Source organism: Micrasema longulum, unplaced genomic scaffold (assembly GCF_059751315.1).
Source record: "Micrasema longulum isolate JH-2025_06_02 unplaced genomic scaffold, ASM5975131v1 h1tg000256l, whole genome shotgun sequence".
Classification (NCBI taxonomy): Eukaryota; Metazoa; Arthropoda; class Insecta; order Trichoptera; family Brachycentridae; genus Micrasema; species Micrasema longulum.
This window is the reverse complement of record NW_028277461.1, coordinates 181,479-197,304: the sequence shown is the minus strand read 5'-3', so window position 1 is coordinate 197,304 and position 15,826 is coordinate 181,479. Positions and strand designations below refer to the sequence as shown.

At 29.7% G+C, this 15,826-nt stretch overlaps 1 protein-coding gene across 1 annotated transcript in view; it reads left to right on the top strand.

Annotated features, from left to right (window-relative positions):
* Positions 1-776: 776 nt before the first annotated feature.
* Positions 777-15,826, top strand: part of LOC148283168 (neuroligin-1-like) — a 140,261-nt gene continuing 125,211 nt past the window's right edge. The window contains exon 1 of the mRNA XM_088223918.1: positions 777-1,268. The gene's annotated coding sequence lies outside the window, so the exon portion shown is untranslated. The remainder of the gene's footprint in view (positions 1,269-15,826) is intronic.

The window sequence follows — 15,826 nt, the reverse complement described above, 5'->3', positions numbered from 1 at the left end:
ATTATGCGTGTAGAACCACTTTTTTAAAGGTTATTAACTACACCAATTTAATCAAGTCACACTGTTAGTAGGTAGACATAACGTTTGACAATTTCTTTATTATGTATAATTCAATTACTTTATTATGTATACATAATTTAAGTAACCAACCATTCTGAATATTCTCTCAAATACTAAAAATTCACAGGTATCGGTCACTATATTATGGGGCACCTATGAAAATCTATTTCACAGCTCAAGAGCTAACAAACTGAACTAATAAGCTGACATCCCTATTGTTCGAAGACGGCAAATAAAAATATGAGTTTTTAGATGATCCTAGGTCCCATAACAAACAATATATAGATAAAACTGAACAATAAAGATACGCCAATGGGTGACATTGTGTGTCTGGTCAAATCACTAATTTACTGCCATAATCCAGGGAGAAAATATGGGAATAGGTTTGCATGAAGTAAAGTCAGACCGCGATTCATCTTAAGTGTGAGTATCTAATTAACAAATATTTCAATACCGCATCTAACTTCATCCCTTAAAATAGGTTTTCTGGTGTAAATTAAAAAAAAATGCTTTTTAAATTTGAGCTGGATTTGAAAACCCGTGCATCGTGTCGTCGCCTGGTTCACTCTCTCATTCCACCCCTATATACTATTGGGTGCAAAATCCCGCTAGTGAAGGAGAAGGATGGACCTACATTGCCATAGCTTTATCCCCCTCACGCAGCCTCCAATGGTGGGTTTCCACGCTAGACACATTTAGTATTTGAGAGTCCTCGCTCCGAGGCGACGTTACTACGTATTCAGAGTTTGTTTTACTTTTCCACCGATAACCACTAAATAAACGTGAAAAAATAGTAAAATACCATTAAATAAAACGGTGACTTCGTTTAGAGTACTCGCAAAGGTTTAAAATATATTTAAAAAACAGGTGGTAATCTGTGCTTAGCTTCATGTTTATTTATGTACACGTGTAAAAAGGGATGTTGACATTTCATGTTAATATGTTTTTCCATTTATTTAAAAAGTAAACTGTAACTATTCATGTTTTTATGATAAGCCTAAAAAAAATCTGTGTCAAAAACTGTGACTTTTGAGGTTAGGTTTTGTTTACACTTATAATTGGTACCAATTATTTTTAATTTGTTTATTCTCGGTTGTTTTAAATTTATATTAAATGCAGCCAAACGCTAAAGTGCTCGTCAGAGATGTTACGGTATCAAAAATCTAAGAAAGGATTTTGGATTGAAGACACAACACTAAAGATGAAAGGTAATATAACCTCACATAACCTCACATAACCCCACGTGACCTCGTATGACCTAACCTCACTTTCAGAATATTTTCTTGTAAAAAGTTAACTGTTTTAGTGGTTAATGCACGCATTTTGATATATAATTGGCAGATACTAAAAAGGACAATGTGGATCTTAATTATAAACCCAGTTTAAAGTTATGCCTAGACATAATGGTAGAAACGTCGACAACTTTGCCCAGGCGTAATTCTATATCAGATTTATAAGTAAGACCCATTATTTTTACTGGAACAAAGCGATCTGTTTTTTTATTTCATACCTGTATAATATGTGTAAAATACGAAATTTGGGATTTTAAGGGTATCACTTATAAATCTGATATAAAGTTATGCCCAGGCATAGTGATATACATTTTTAAGACTCTAATATTTTTATTCCAAACATATATTTCGGTGTTTTGGGTTCCAATTATCACTGTCCAAGTTTTTTTGATTATCGATTTGGATTTGTTATAGATTTTTTATATTTATCATCAAACCTTATTCCGCACCGGTGCATAGAGCACTGCGTCAATGAAGTACATTCAACGTATCTTGATAATGTGTAACAGGAAGGTAAATTGATCAATCTTAGGCTTTAAGAACCAGTACATTGAAATATTACAGTGTTATTGACAAATATTTATTTACAGGGACTTACATTTTTATTTTTCTGTGTTATGTACTTTTGTTTAGATAAATGAATAACTTTTGCTAATAAACTTGTTTAACAGTGCAATATTATACTGTGCCTAAACTGGCGCCTAATGCGTGAGACTGAGCTTAGCTTCTTTTTAAAGATGATCAAAATACGCTGCATTTTTTTTACAGTACAGTGACCTATCAGGTCAAAAAGGGATATATTTTAATTAATTGCGTATCGATCAATAAATATTTATACACATTTAAAAAAACCAATATGAATAATTAAACGTGGTTATGCAGAAAGCAGCCAGACAAAGAAAAGTGAAACTGAAATAATTGCATTTTTGTATGAAGAGTGAATAATAAAATCTACACAACAGTCGGAATGTTTTTGACTTTAATAAATGATAAACAATGAATACATTCAATTTTTTTTGATATTACGAACAAGAATCTAATTACGTATTTGACCGGTTTTAATGATTTTTGAAGTACCGTAAGATTTTTCTAGTGCTGTGGGTGTTTTCTGCAAATCAGGAAATGCAATTTTTGTGATCGACACCATTTCCAGAAGGTGACTAATACAGTTTTTGTATGAAAGCGGTGTAGTTGTTTTTAGAAGTACGTATAATTGACTTTACTGCACCCGATAACATCAATATATATATATTTTCAAATTGTGGACTGGCTGCTTTCTGCATAACTGCGTTCAGTTAATCATCATCACCGTGTCCCTATTCACTCCTGGTGCTGAATATAGCACTGCAAACGTACACGAAATGCTGATTTTATTTGTATGTCGAATGAAGGTAAGGCGATCAATCCGGCGCTTTACGTGTCGATCCAGAAACAATAGAACTTTAGAGGTCTTGTGGTATTTTTTCAAATTCACACGTTGCAATTTTTTAAATTTTTAATGACCAGTTAATTTATTTTTTTGAATTGTTTTAAAAATATTCCTTATTTACAAAATATGAAGAAGTTCATTAGCTTGTTAGTAAACCGGAAGAAACAAGTCTGAAAGGTAGAAGCAAAGCCGTCACCACCCCGCCATCTGTCATTCTGTATCAGTTCGTACAGAGCAACCGTTTCATGTTATTTTGCCTGTTTTAAAGACACTCTGATTTAGACATCTAATAAATAAATAAAAAATGAAACCTTGATAGCCCAAAAGAAAATAAAAATGCTTAAATTTACTCAATTTCCATAATCATCCTATTCAAGACAAAAGCCTAGTATCAACCTATTCAAAACCTGGTATCACCCTAGTCAAGACTTACTAACCAACTTTTTAACTACACGGTATGAAAACCCTTCCATGAATCGATCTCGGTACCTAAAACATGGCAGACAAACACTCAAACTACTACACCACGAGGCGGACCTATATACAGTCGATTTTTTTTCAGAATTTATTCCTGAGAGTGGCCATCGGTCGAAAACACTTGTCCGCCATTTTGGATCTATTTCTCGTACATAACCATATTTTTTATCTGCACGGCAAGAATAAAATACCACCTAGAAAGGGGTAGAATCAAATAAGTATGTTTCTGGCACGTGCCAATGCGAATCCTGAAATTAATTAACCCGTTCAATACTTTCATCTTACATCTCAATTACCTTTTTAATGGCATAATTATTGTAAGAACTCTCATATTGGGATCATATTAATACAACATATTGAATAAAAATATACCCCTAGCCACTAAGGGGTGGAAGGCTGCCGGATCTGACCCATAAAAATAACATAACCGGGAGATCCAAGCTCACCCTTTTATCTATTAGTACAAAGTACAGAAGGGGAGCTAATGTACCCTTTAATCCTTAAGGTTGTGTGGGAAAAAAACAAATATAAGAAGTTCGGACTTTGTTCTTTTCATACGCCTAAAATAAATTGTAAGACTAAAGATATATAACGATGCTCGGAAATAAAGGATTCTATAAAACTTGTGTTTGTCAGCAACGAAAAAGTTCAGTAGTTTTAGTTTTTTTTTTCATTGTTAATATGCTTTTAAATAAAGCCAAATATTAAGAGTTTTGTGTATCGTATTGTCAGCGCTATGATTTTTCAATGTTTTGTATTTCTGAAATTATTGAGCGTGTGACATTTCAAGTTCTCTTCCACTTCTTCTCAGTCAGTTCTGCTTATTGGACCATTGACTTACCTGGAAATCTTTCTCAACGCTCTAGTCATTGGTTAATTTTTATGAATTACTGACGTCGTTCAAAGCAGTTCATTTTTATCAAAAAAAAATCATACGTTTTCAAGAAACGTTTCCCTTCAATTTGATGCTCTAATTTTTACAGCATTTAAGCAAATATTTTTTATACCCAATTTCTTGTAGGGCTCAACTTCCTTATTTAGCAACCACATCTAATGTTTGTTCATAAAATTAATCTTTTTCAATATGTTAGATATTACCAGAAAACGATAAAAGACCGAGAAAGATACGGCGTGATCAAATCCTACTAACACTCTTAGATTGACATGTAAAAAGTCGTAATAATAGGGGTACGTGAGTAAAAAGATGTATGAATGTAGAAGAAGCGAGGTTTTTCTGCTGAGACAGAGTCATATGTCGCTCCATCCATTTTTTCTTCAGCTACGGAGAAATGGCGTGATTGTTGGTTTGCTTGGATACTATCAACATTATTTGATTAACATAAGTATTAAAGCAGAGATGACAAACATTTTAGAAAAAGAAATATGGAAGTATAGGCATTTGTAGTGCTTATTACCTATCATCGGCTGGTTTAAGTGGTCTTTTTACACAATGTGTAACATTTATCTAAGAAGCCATACATCTGTTGATGGTCTAGTTGAACAAAAATTAAAAATAAATATCGACAGCGTACGTTGGATTACATTGTTCCAAAACTAATTAATATGTTGCCACTTGACTTGAAAACATGTAATATTAAAAACGAAATTATGTTTTTATTACGAAGGTGGTTAGTAGACATTTTGATTTTGATTTATTATTGGCGGAAAACTCTAATTTTATTTTATTCTATTATTTAATTATTTAATTTTATTTATTTACACTAAATTAATTTAAACATTTATTGAGATACTCAACTCCATGAAATCAAAGTCTTGTGTTGAGTTGGGGCAAATGTGTGTATAAAACTTTTACAGTTAATATTACCGTATTTACTGCAAACTCGTAAAACAAAAACATTGTCAAAAATACATGACAATCAAAATATAAAAAGAAACATCGAATAAAAAAGTATTATTACTATATATATAAGAATAAATAATAATTTAAAAAACTCAGTATTTTTAACTCTTATTAAACACTTTTTTATTATTTTCTTTCTTATTTTATTAACATGATTAAGACTTTAATTTGATTTTCAATTTTTGTTTTTTAGAAAAAATTTTTTTTTTTGATTTACTTGTTTTTATTATTTTATTTTTGTCTATCTTCTTAATTTTTTTTAAAGCATCTAAAACAAAATAATATTATTTTATCTGTGTACAAAACTACGACTGTATTATTTTACTTTTGTTTGCATCTAAACACCCGATGACAATCTATAATTAAATTTGATTAAATAAATAAAACAACTTTGTTTTTAACCACAATTTTTATTCCACCTACCGTTTTCAAAGCAAACAAGATTTTTCGTCATTAATTACGTAAACCTTGACGAAGAAGTATGTTTGCTCGTTGCAAGAAGGGGTTGGTAGTGTATCTTTGTAATTGATCGGAAGAATTTATCTTCAACTATGGCTTCATAATAAAGGTATGTCACTTTAGTGCGTAGATATGTGTCCTATAGGCATACGCATCCCCTTGTTAAATATTCATGTATCTACCAAAAACACGAAGAGAAGGGTCGGTAGTGTATCTTTGTAATCACTCGGGAGAATTTATCTTCTTATAAATTATCGTCATGGAGAAGGTATGCCCTTAGCTTCCCATTGTAATCGCGGCCATTGTAAAGTACCCATTAGTCATTATAAAATAATGATGAAATTTTCTTCTCTCCTCTCCCTCTGTCTGTATGTACAATGTACATTTATGTTTAAAACATTTTATTTCTATGGTGAATATTCGTTAGAGAACTAAATCAAGTAAGGCAATTACCCACAAATTGAAATGACATTTTGTATGCGCTTGTATAGTGTCTTTTTAATGCGTAGTTCACATGAGGATAAGACAATATTGCCTTGTTCCTGCTTTAGACCTATTGCCTTGGTGAGAACAATAATTTCAAGTGTAGGACAATAGGCCAAAACATCGTATTATATAATTATTTTATCGCAAAATAAATTTAAAGTTAATTTAAAGCAATTTTTTGAACCCGGGTAAAAACAACATTCTATTATAATTAGTATTACAGTATTATTATTTTGTTCTATTCCTTAATTTCAGATAATTACTTTTTTTATTCTCATTAATATTTCAAAAAATATAACTTCAAATTACTTAAAAATACTTACGCGTGCTTGGAGACTGACTCGTGAGTCGTGAGCTAGTTTCTTTTTTTAAATTTTACAGTTTTAATGAATAACAAAAAAAAAAAACATTTTTTTTTAAAAAGAGAAAGACTTGAGTTCTTACCAACATACTCAATAATATTTTTTTTGGTCCATTTCTTAAATAGAGTGGGATATGAACCTCGATCTTTTGGCCTATGAGTTCTTAATACTACCTCGGGACCACAACTATTTATTTTTTTTATTTAAAAAATAAATATTTCGATTCTTATGATTAACTCAAATGTTTGAGTAGTCATTTTCAACGAGTTGTAGTAACTCACTATTAAAAAATGGGAATCAAGTTGTGTTAGAGCGGGATGCGAACCTTGAACCTTTGATCCGTGAGTCCGTGATGATGACCACAAGCCGGTTCTATATACATTCTCAAAACATACGAATTTCAATAACAATACTTATTATATTAAGAAATTAGATAAACTCGTATTATGTGTAAATAAAAGAGACTGGTTCTTTATTTAATATTAAAAAATACCTTTTATAATATAATTTTCGGAGTCCTTAAAACAACTGGTAGAAATCGATACGTAGCTAAAAGGCTTGACATTTCTTTGTTACGATAAAACGAGTTGATGCTTTATATTTGATGTATATTTACATTAAAGGGTAGTCTTTTGTACTTGAATGGTCAGTTTTAGCGAAAACATTGTTTTTATTTTCGTAGTATGAAAATAAACCATGGAAACTTGATACTTAATGAGACAAAGCCAGCTTCAATACGGCTTATAACCCACAGAATGTTTCTCTCATATTTATTTATGTATTAATTCACGGTTCATTAACCTTCACATTTTTAAAATAATAAGTACATGGAAGATTTTTGCTGTATACTGGTATAGCAATTTCTACTTGAATTTTCCATTGTTTTTTTTTTTCTAACCACTACTTTATTTAAATGTAAAAAAACCAAAATATAAATAAAATTGATAATTGGTATAATAAATAAAACTATTTATCAAATGAAAACTAGTTAATTTTTTTTTGATATGTAAAGCATTAACTCGAACATTTTAATTAAAATACCTTAATAGAAACCAAAACAAATAAATCATCCCTCTATTTCCCCGTAGAGTTTAGAGAAGGAATAGATCGCCATATCACTTTGTTTTTGCATACAGGCGTTGCTTTTTCAATATTCATACATCTTTGCATGCACGCGCGCCTTTTATTCCGACTTTTGACATGTCCGTCTTCAAGAATATTTTATTTTTATTTTATTAAATAATTGTATGTATCGACTTTTCTGTGCCTACCGGCTTCGAGACATACCAGTCTCAAAGTAAGGACACTAGTTACTTTAACATGCAAATTAGTTGCACAAAAATATAAAAGCGACATGTTGATAGGACACATGCTATTAGAAGCTAACATCAACGTGAAGTGTCAGCTTCGAATGACATGCGTCCTGTCAGCATGTTGGTTTTATATTTTTTTGCACCTTCTATGGTGGAAGTGCATAGAAGAATTAGCATATAAGAGTAATTACCATCGTAACAGAGACGGGTAAGCATAGAAAAGTCATATAAATATTTACAAAAATATAGTTTTATAAAAATATTTAGCAATATTTTCTTTTTTATAATTAAAACATTGAAATCTTTTAAGATAAATATTACAATTAGGTTTGAATTTTTCAAACGTCTTTTAGAAAAATTGAAAATTGAAAATTCAATCAATATATCCTATCATCTCAGCTGAAGGGTGTATAACATTTTGTGTTCTCAGCACGTGTTACCCCAGTAAGGACACATATTTTTTATTTAAAATAAAATAATATAAAATAAATGAACAGGGTTAACCATTCTGTCCGTTCATGCGTAATGTAGCAGCAAAACGTACGATAATCCAGCTCACATCTGTAAATTATTAGTGAGTATAACATAATATCAGTATTCGTTTCAAAAATGGTAAAATGTAGATTTTGTATGAATACGATAAAATATATAATTTGATTCACGCAATCAGAAAAACATGCTTTTTCGCCGTACGAAAAAATATTGAATTTTCTATTAATAAACATGAATATTCTGACATCAGAGCTGAATGTTTTTTTCGAAAGTATCCAAAAAGCGTGGTTGTTTATTCAAATCCGTATCAACTACTCAAGTCGTAAATATAATTTTTCTAACCATTTACTGGATATTTTTTGTTTAAATTTCAGTCTTCCACTCCTTTCAGAGTATTATTTTATACGCCAAAATACGTTAAATTAAAATAAAAGAAAAATTCTGAAAATATTAATAAAAAAAACAGCGATATAGAAGAAAATAAAAATAGTACCCATATATCATGAAAAATTGACGGAATAAACGTAAATATCAAACGCATCAATATCATCCAGAGATGCTATTATGAGTCTTCTTACGGGGGTAGAAAAGATTTCTCCTTAGGCATTTTTATTTTTTGCATGCGACTTCAATTTCCATCTATGCCAGACTGGTGATTCAACCTCAAAATGCGCAAAATAAATGCAAACACCTAACTCCAAACACGATGATGTTTATTTGGAACATTTGTGCGACCTTAAGCATTACCCAAAACACGTAATTGGGTTAAATTAACCGAACGCATTATTTTTTTTCCGTTTAAAAAGCCTAATTTGACGTTTAAATATCAATGAGGCCATATTTGACGTTTAAATATCAATGAAAAGCAAAGTGTAGTCGCATGAAAAAATAAAAAGTATAACAAAAATATTTATTTATTTTACAGAAACAAACAGTCAACAATAAAAAGATACATAAAAAAAAATTAAAGACAGACCAACGATGTTTCTAAATACAAATTATGCATATAAAATTGTGGTAAAACAAAAGGGAGTGTTTGTGTGTATTTGTATGAGAGTAAGTGTAGAGGTGTGTGTAAGCGTGAGTGGCATTAAATAGCAAGTGGGAGCGTATTGCAGCCAGAAAAAATGAGTATTAATTTATTCTTAAATAGATTAAGAGGCATGTTAAATACATCAATAGATGATAAAAAGCATTATAGTTTGAGCAAGAACGATTGAGGAAAGAGTGTTGTGCATAGTTAGTGCTACAGACTGGTAGATGGAATAAATACTTATTTCTTGTCACGCGAAAGGGGATATTAAGATTAATTTTAGAGAGTATGTTCATAGAGTCTACTTTATTATTCAATTATTTAATTACACTGTATTCCTCAATTGTCATACTGGGAAATTAGAAAAAGGTGATTGTGCTGACCATGTGTATTTGATTGATCACAAACTGACAAAACTGCAGTGAGGGGTACAATGAAAGTTTTTAAAGTTTATTTGTTTTGTTATTTTCGGAGTTTGATTGAAAAGAAATATTAAATTTTGGCTTAATTAGTTTAAAAAAAAATAAATTGATATTGGTATGCGAAACTGAAGAAAGACTCAAGTCTTTATGAACAGTTTCGGGAAAGGGGTGGATGCTTTCATTGTATTCAATTATTTATTTAAAAAGCATTATTCAGATAAAGTGAGTCAATTTTCAAAGGAAGAATTTTTTTTAAGCAGATTGTCTGTAAGCGCAAAGCGTTTTATTGTTTAAAACTAGGTATTTAAACAATTTTCGTTGAATATTTTCAATTCTTTCAATGTTTGTTATGTTCTTCACAGCGGATGCAAACTCCAAGTGACTGCGTACAGAAGTGTTTTATAAAGTCTAATGTATTTGGATTTTTAAAGGATTTGGAAATTTTTAAAGTAAAGCCCAGCGTTTGGTAAGCTTTAACAACAAAAGAATTAATGTGAGACCTGAATAACTCCTCGTCTCTAATCTCGCTTTACTGTGATATGGAATTATCTAATTGTGCGAAATAAAATTTTTACTTTTAGTCGATATCATTGAATACATTTTTGAGATATTATTGTACAAGAGATTTTTATTACAGTAATCAATTATTTTTATGTAAACAGTCATATTTTTTTAAATTAAATAATCAAATAATGAAATGTTTTGAACCTTATTAAATTTGAAAAATAACGTATTATCTCTTCAATCCGTGCCTCATGTCTGAGGATGGTGATCACGCCTGACTCCAGGCATGGCTCGTCTGTGGACAGTCTCCCTCCATCTGGAACGGTCTTGTGCTCTTCTATAGGCATTCGTCAGTGATGATTCTGATAACTCAGTGACTGTACCGCTCCATCTTGTCGGTTGACGTCCACGCGACCTTGTCCCTTCGACACTTCCCAGGAAAATAGTTTTCTCCAAACTATCAGAATCTCCCCTGGAAATATGCCCAAAGAACTTCAGGACTCTTTTCTCGCACATGGATATCAATCTTTCTCCTTTGTCCAGTTCCTGGAGAATAGATGCATTCGTACGTCTGGCCGTCCACGGAATCCGCAGCACTCGCCGCCAACACCACATCCCGAAAGCTATTAACACATTTACATGGTAATTAAAACAATAAAAAATAATGTAATACAAAATAAAGTCTGCCTTGTAGGTATAAAACTTTACGTATAGTAAATCACCGATGGCTTGGTACTTATTCCCAAAGTGAGAAGTCTATTGAAGTCTGAATTTTTACAGAATGAAATTGAAGTATTGTTGCCATAGTATAGGTGGGTTTTCCGAGTTGTCCTTTTCGAAACAATTTATTGTGATAAAGAATTCAATAATAATGAAGATTTCTATAATTATATAAGCTTAATAAATTAATGTGTTTAATCATGTAAAAACATGTAAGATAATTGTTTGCATCAGAACAGCTTTCTAACTATTATTTTCAAATTATGGAAAACCTGGTTTCTCTCAGCAATTGTTTTGGTTTCTTCAACCCATAAATATTCCCCTATTCCCGACGCACGTTATATAACGCGTTCATCAGTATTCGTTAAACGGGGGTAATGCCTTCAACCCAAAAGAACATAACGCAAAATCAAATCTGGACCCTCGTTTATTTAAACAGACTAGTTTTTCCCTAGAAAAAACGAAATTTTTCTTCAATTCAATTGTATAACATTTCTTCAGAATGGTTCTGAATATTTCCTTTTTTTGGGTTTCTGATATAATCTGATTTACGTCCTAATAATAAAATCCACCAGTTTTTTGTTTTTTCGTTTAAGTTCGCTATTATTGGACACCAAGATAGGATACAGAAAAGATTTTTTAAACTTCTGGATCTTTAATCTCATCTTCTTCATCTTTTCATAGTTTGACTACCCTTACTAAACGTTGAAGCATTCCTGATCAGTCTTTTTTCTTCAAAATTTAAAGAATTTTATCGATAGTTCTTATCTCTTTGAGTGTGTTTCAATCAATAATTGTCCCGTAAAGTCAATAAGATAAGTTGATTTTATTTATAATCCATTTTCCAAAAAAAAATGTTAAAACTCGTTTATTTATCGTAGCTGCTCCAAACATAACTTACTTTGTCCTCATTTAGATATTTTAATGCAAAATTTTGTAACTTAAAAATAAACAAATTTAAAACACTTAAAATGATACATTTGTCTGGGTGTAATAAGTGTATGTACTTTTTGTGTTCATGTTATTTTCATATAAAAATTTTCAATCGGTCAGCTTAATTATGAAAATTTCTCTCCTCCACTCTATTTCTTCATCCTTCATATTGTTGTCTTATATAATACATTGTCTTATAAAATACACTCTCATTATCTCTGATTATACTTGTGAAAAACCTTTACTGTAACTTTATTGAACTATTTTTTTTTTTTTTAATATAAAAAAATAGTTCATACATACAATTACAACGATTGTTTTTCTTAAACAAATTAATATTTTCGTTTTTTTATAAATACATGGAATCATTTGAGGAAATATGTTTAATTATTAAATAATGTTTTTCATAAAACTAATGTTGATTTATTTTAATTAAAAAAATTATATACGCATGCAGTTAATATACATATGAGGATAGGCATATTGTATTTAAAAAAATTCATCCTTTTCAAAACAAACCGTCCAATTTGTGAAAATCAGTGGTAAAGTAGGTTTTAGGCATATATGGTTCCTGGTTGTGTCCTTATAAACTGCGTTTATGTAAATAATTAATGAATGTTTCATGTTCTTTAATAAATAAATAATACTAGCTTTTGTAAGTGAAATATAATATTTTAATTATTAAACAAAACATAGATTATTTCAATTTTATTTAGAAACAGAAAAAAACTTAATATTGATACTACTGTAAAGACGGGACACGGTTAAAGTAGGAAGGAAAGAAGAAGGATAAGAAAAAGTTTAATATTCAGATAGTGACATTTCAATCGGGATTTAAATAAGATTAAGAAAAATGGAAATCGAGTTGTGGTAGAGTGGGATTTGAAATTCGGACCTTTGGCCCGTGAGTCCACAACACTACCAAGGGACCACAACCCGGTTTTTAATATGCTAACAGTTTTTTGTCAATTTTGTGATTTATGAACGCCGTAGACGTACGTCTATAAATATGTAAATAAAGTAAATTGCTATTTCTTATTTTTAATAATTTAACAATGCAATATTTTATTAGACTAACTTGTGACGTCATGAATAAAACATGAACAATATTGATTTACATAATTGCAAAATATTTTTATTTATAGAAGTATTCAAATGTTGATAGTTAGTTAAATTTTGTAAGTAAAATAAGATCTTACGTGGTTAAATATATATACTTGTAAGAAGAATTGAGACGAAGTTCATCATGATATTAAAGAATGTCAAAATATTGGTTGAATTATTTTTTTAAAGTTTATGTTTCCAAAATTAAACATATCAAAATTCAATACTATTTTGTTTGTTATCGGGCGCTCATGCCAAAATGGAAATAGTATAAAGTAAGGGCTGATAACATAATATTGTATACAAGCAAAATACACATGCACTGAATCCTCGTTTTACACGGTTACGAAATAACACGGTCCAAAAATTCATTTAAAAAAAAATTAAAACAATGCGTAGTTGTAAGAAAGTTATTAAATAATTTATTTGACAAACCTCACTTATCCACCTGACCACCATAAAAACTTTTTATCTTTGTTTATAATAGAATCCATTTTTTTTTCCAAATTGTGTGTTGTGGTATATCATTAATAAATTGCTTTCGCATCCTTTCTTCCCTACCTGTTTACAAGTTTTTAAAATAGAGGCTTACGGGTAATTTCTATAATAAAATTAAAAAAAAATAAAAAATGTTATGATGCTTAATGATGATTTATGTAGAAAACTATTATCAATTTTATATGACAAGTATTTTTTTGCAAGTTCAGAAATTTATATGTTGATGGGCAAGTGTTTTTTTTATCAAATAAAGATAAACAAGCGTCGTTTTTTAATAATTGTATATAAAACACAGCGTGATTTGGATAAAATTATTTCTTATTAATGAACTTAGGAGGTTTCAAATAAAAAATAATGTTTTTACTTGATATATTTTTATTTAACATATAATAAAAAAAACTTTAATTTGATATTGTAATAGTCCAATTATTCAAAGGTAATTATTATTGTTTTACTATTATTTTGAATCTTGAAGTGGAGCACGCATAAACATATATTTATTTGTGCTCTAATATTAACAATGTACATATATTTTATTAATACGTTGTTTAATACATATTTCTTAACCTTTAGTTTGAATTTTGTTTTTTTTTCTTTGAAAATATTTTTATCATATCATAATATTTTTTTACTGCCTTATATAATACTGAATTTCGCGGCCTTTTCTCAAAATGGGAGTTTGATTTTCACCTTTTCTCTGGTATAGTGATCATGTTCACGCTAGTTTTAATCAATTTTATTTCAAAATTCTGGGTTATTAATAGTTTTCAGTATTAAAATTGGAACAGTAATTTAAATAAATTTACAAATTAACACAAAAGAAGATGTTTTAGGTAGCCAATTATCATTTTATCTGGTTAAATTATTTGTTAAAAAAATAAAATTATGTTGAATGTTTTATCATTTGCTGCTGAGGTTGGCCATTTATAAAGTTATAAAGCTCTTCATAAAACATCGAATAATTGTCAGGGATATGCAATTTTACATTGATTCTCTTTTTTGTATTTTTTACATTGATTTCTGGAGGACCAGCATAAGCTTTTTATTCTGGTAGAAGAATGGTATTTTTTTCTGTTTAATTGAAAAGTATAGGACAATGGTCCATCGAATGTTTGAGTTATCCAGGAAAAGTTTTACTATTTTCAAAGTTAATTTAGAGACATTGAAAGACCCTTTCTCTTACTACTTTTTTTCTTCTTTTCTTCCCGGTGAATCAAGGGATTTTTATTTTTTTTAATCAGAAGGCCTCCATTTTTAAAAGCCTATGATATCTGAGACCTACAGTTTCTTGACCTCAAATATATTTTCAGACTCAACTGTGCAATCAGGTTCCCGTATTTTTCAATGCTATAGATTTAATCCATCGACTTAATCTTATTAACATCAAAAAAATATGTTGAAGAAAAAAGTATTTTCGTACGGAAAATTCCTGATCGATACTCGTTATTTTAATGCTTATTTTTTATTACTTAATTATTCGTTATTTTAATGCTTTACATAGCTCAATTACTTACCTGACATATGATATTATAGATGGTAATCATAGTTAAGAATATATGTTAAGAAATGTTTCGAGATTATGTTATTTTAAGGAAAATATATGGCTTAATAGATTGTAAACAATTTTTTTTTTTTGGTATTACGAATTTATTTTTATACAAGGAAACCTACCTATTCAGCATTGTAATTTTTTAGTACACATTTTTTTACACGGTACTGTGTGGAACTTTTACCCAGTGAAAAATGAGGTTCCAGTATGTGTGGTTTTGGTGATTTTGAATTAAAACCGAAAAAAAAATACAAAAATTAAAAAAAATAAAAATATGTATAAATACAATTTACAAGATCTTGAGATCCTGGCAGGGTGGAGATAAAATATTAGTTTTAAAGATGGTTCTACAATATAATATTTTATTGTTTCTGGACTGGCACTTGAAGCATTAGACTGATAACCTAACCATCCTTTTAACAAAAAATACCTTGATAGGTTGCGGTTATGATGCTAATTCAGTGTTTTATGCACCACTTAATGCACATAAAGAAACGATAATAACTTTTAATGTAAGAAAATACGTTTTTTTTTATGAAGTCTAAAATATAATGAAAGAAATTGTTAGAATGCAATATATTGCAGTTGCTAGTGTGGCAATTCAGTACACAAATATTGATCTCATTTAATAACACACAGTCTAACATATTCTTCAGTTTTTTATGAGGTAAAAGTTATAAAGTATTGTTTATAGAGCTAAACAAAATATCACGTTTTAATTTCAGCAAAGCGTCCCAAATAATTAAGCTTCAAACAATGTTCTCCTATAAGAGTGCGTTCACTGCAGTGACGTGACAATACGGTGACAAAAATTCCATCAGCCGGCTATGAG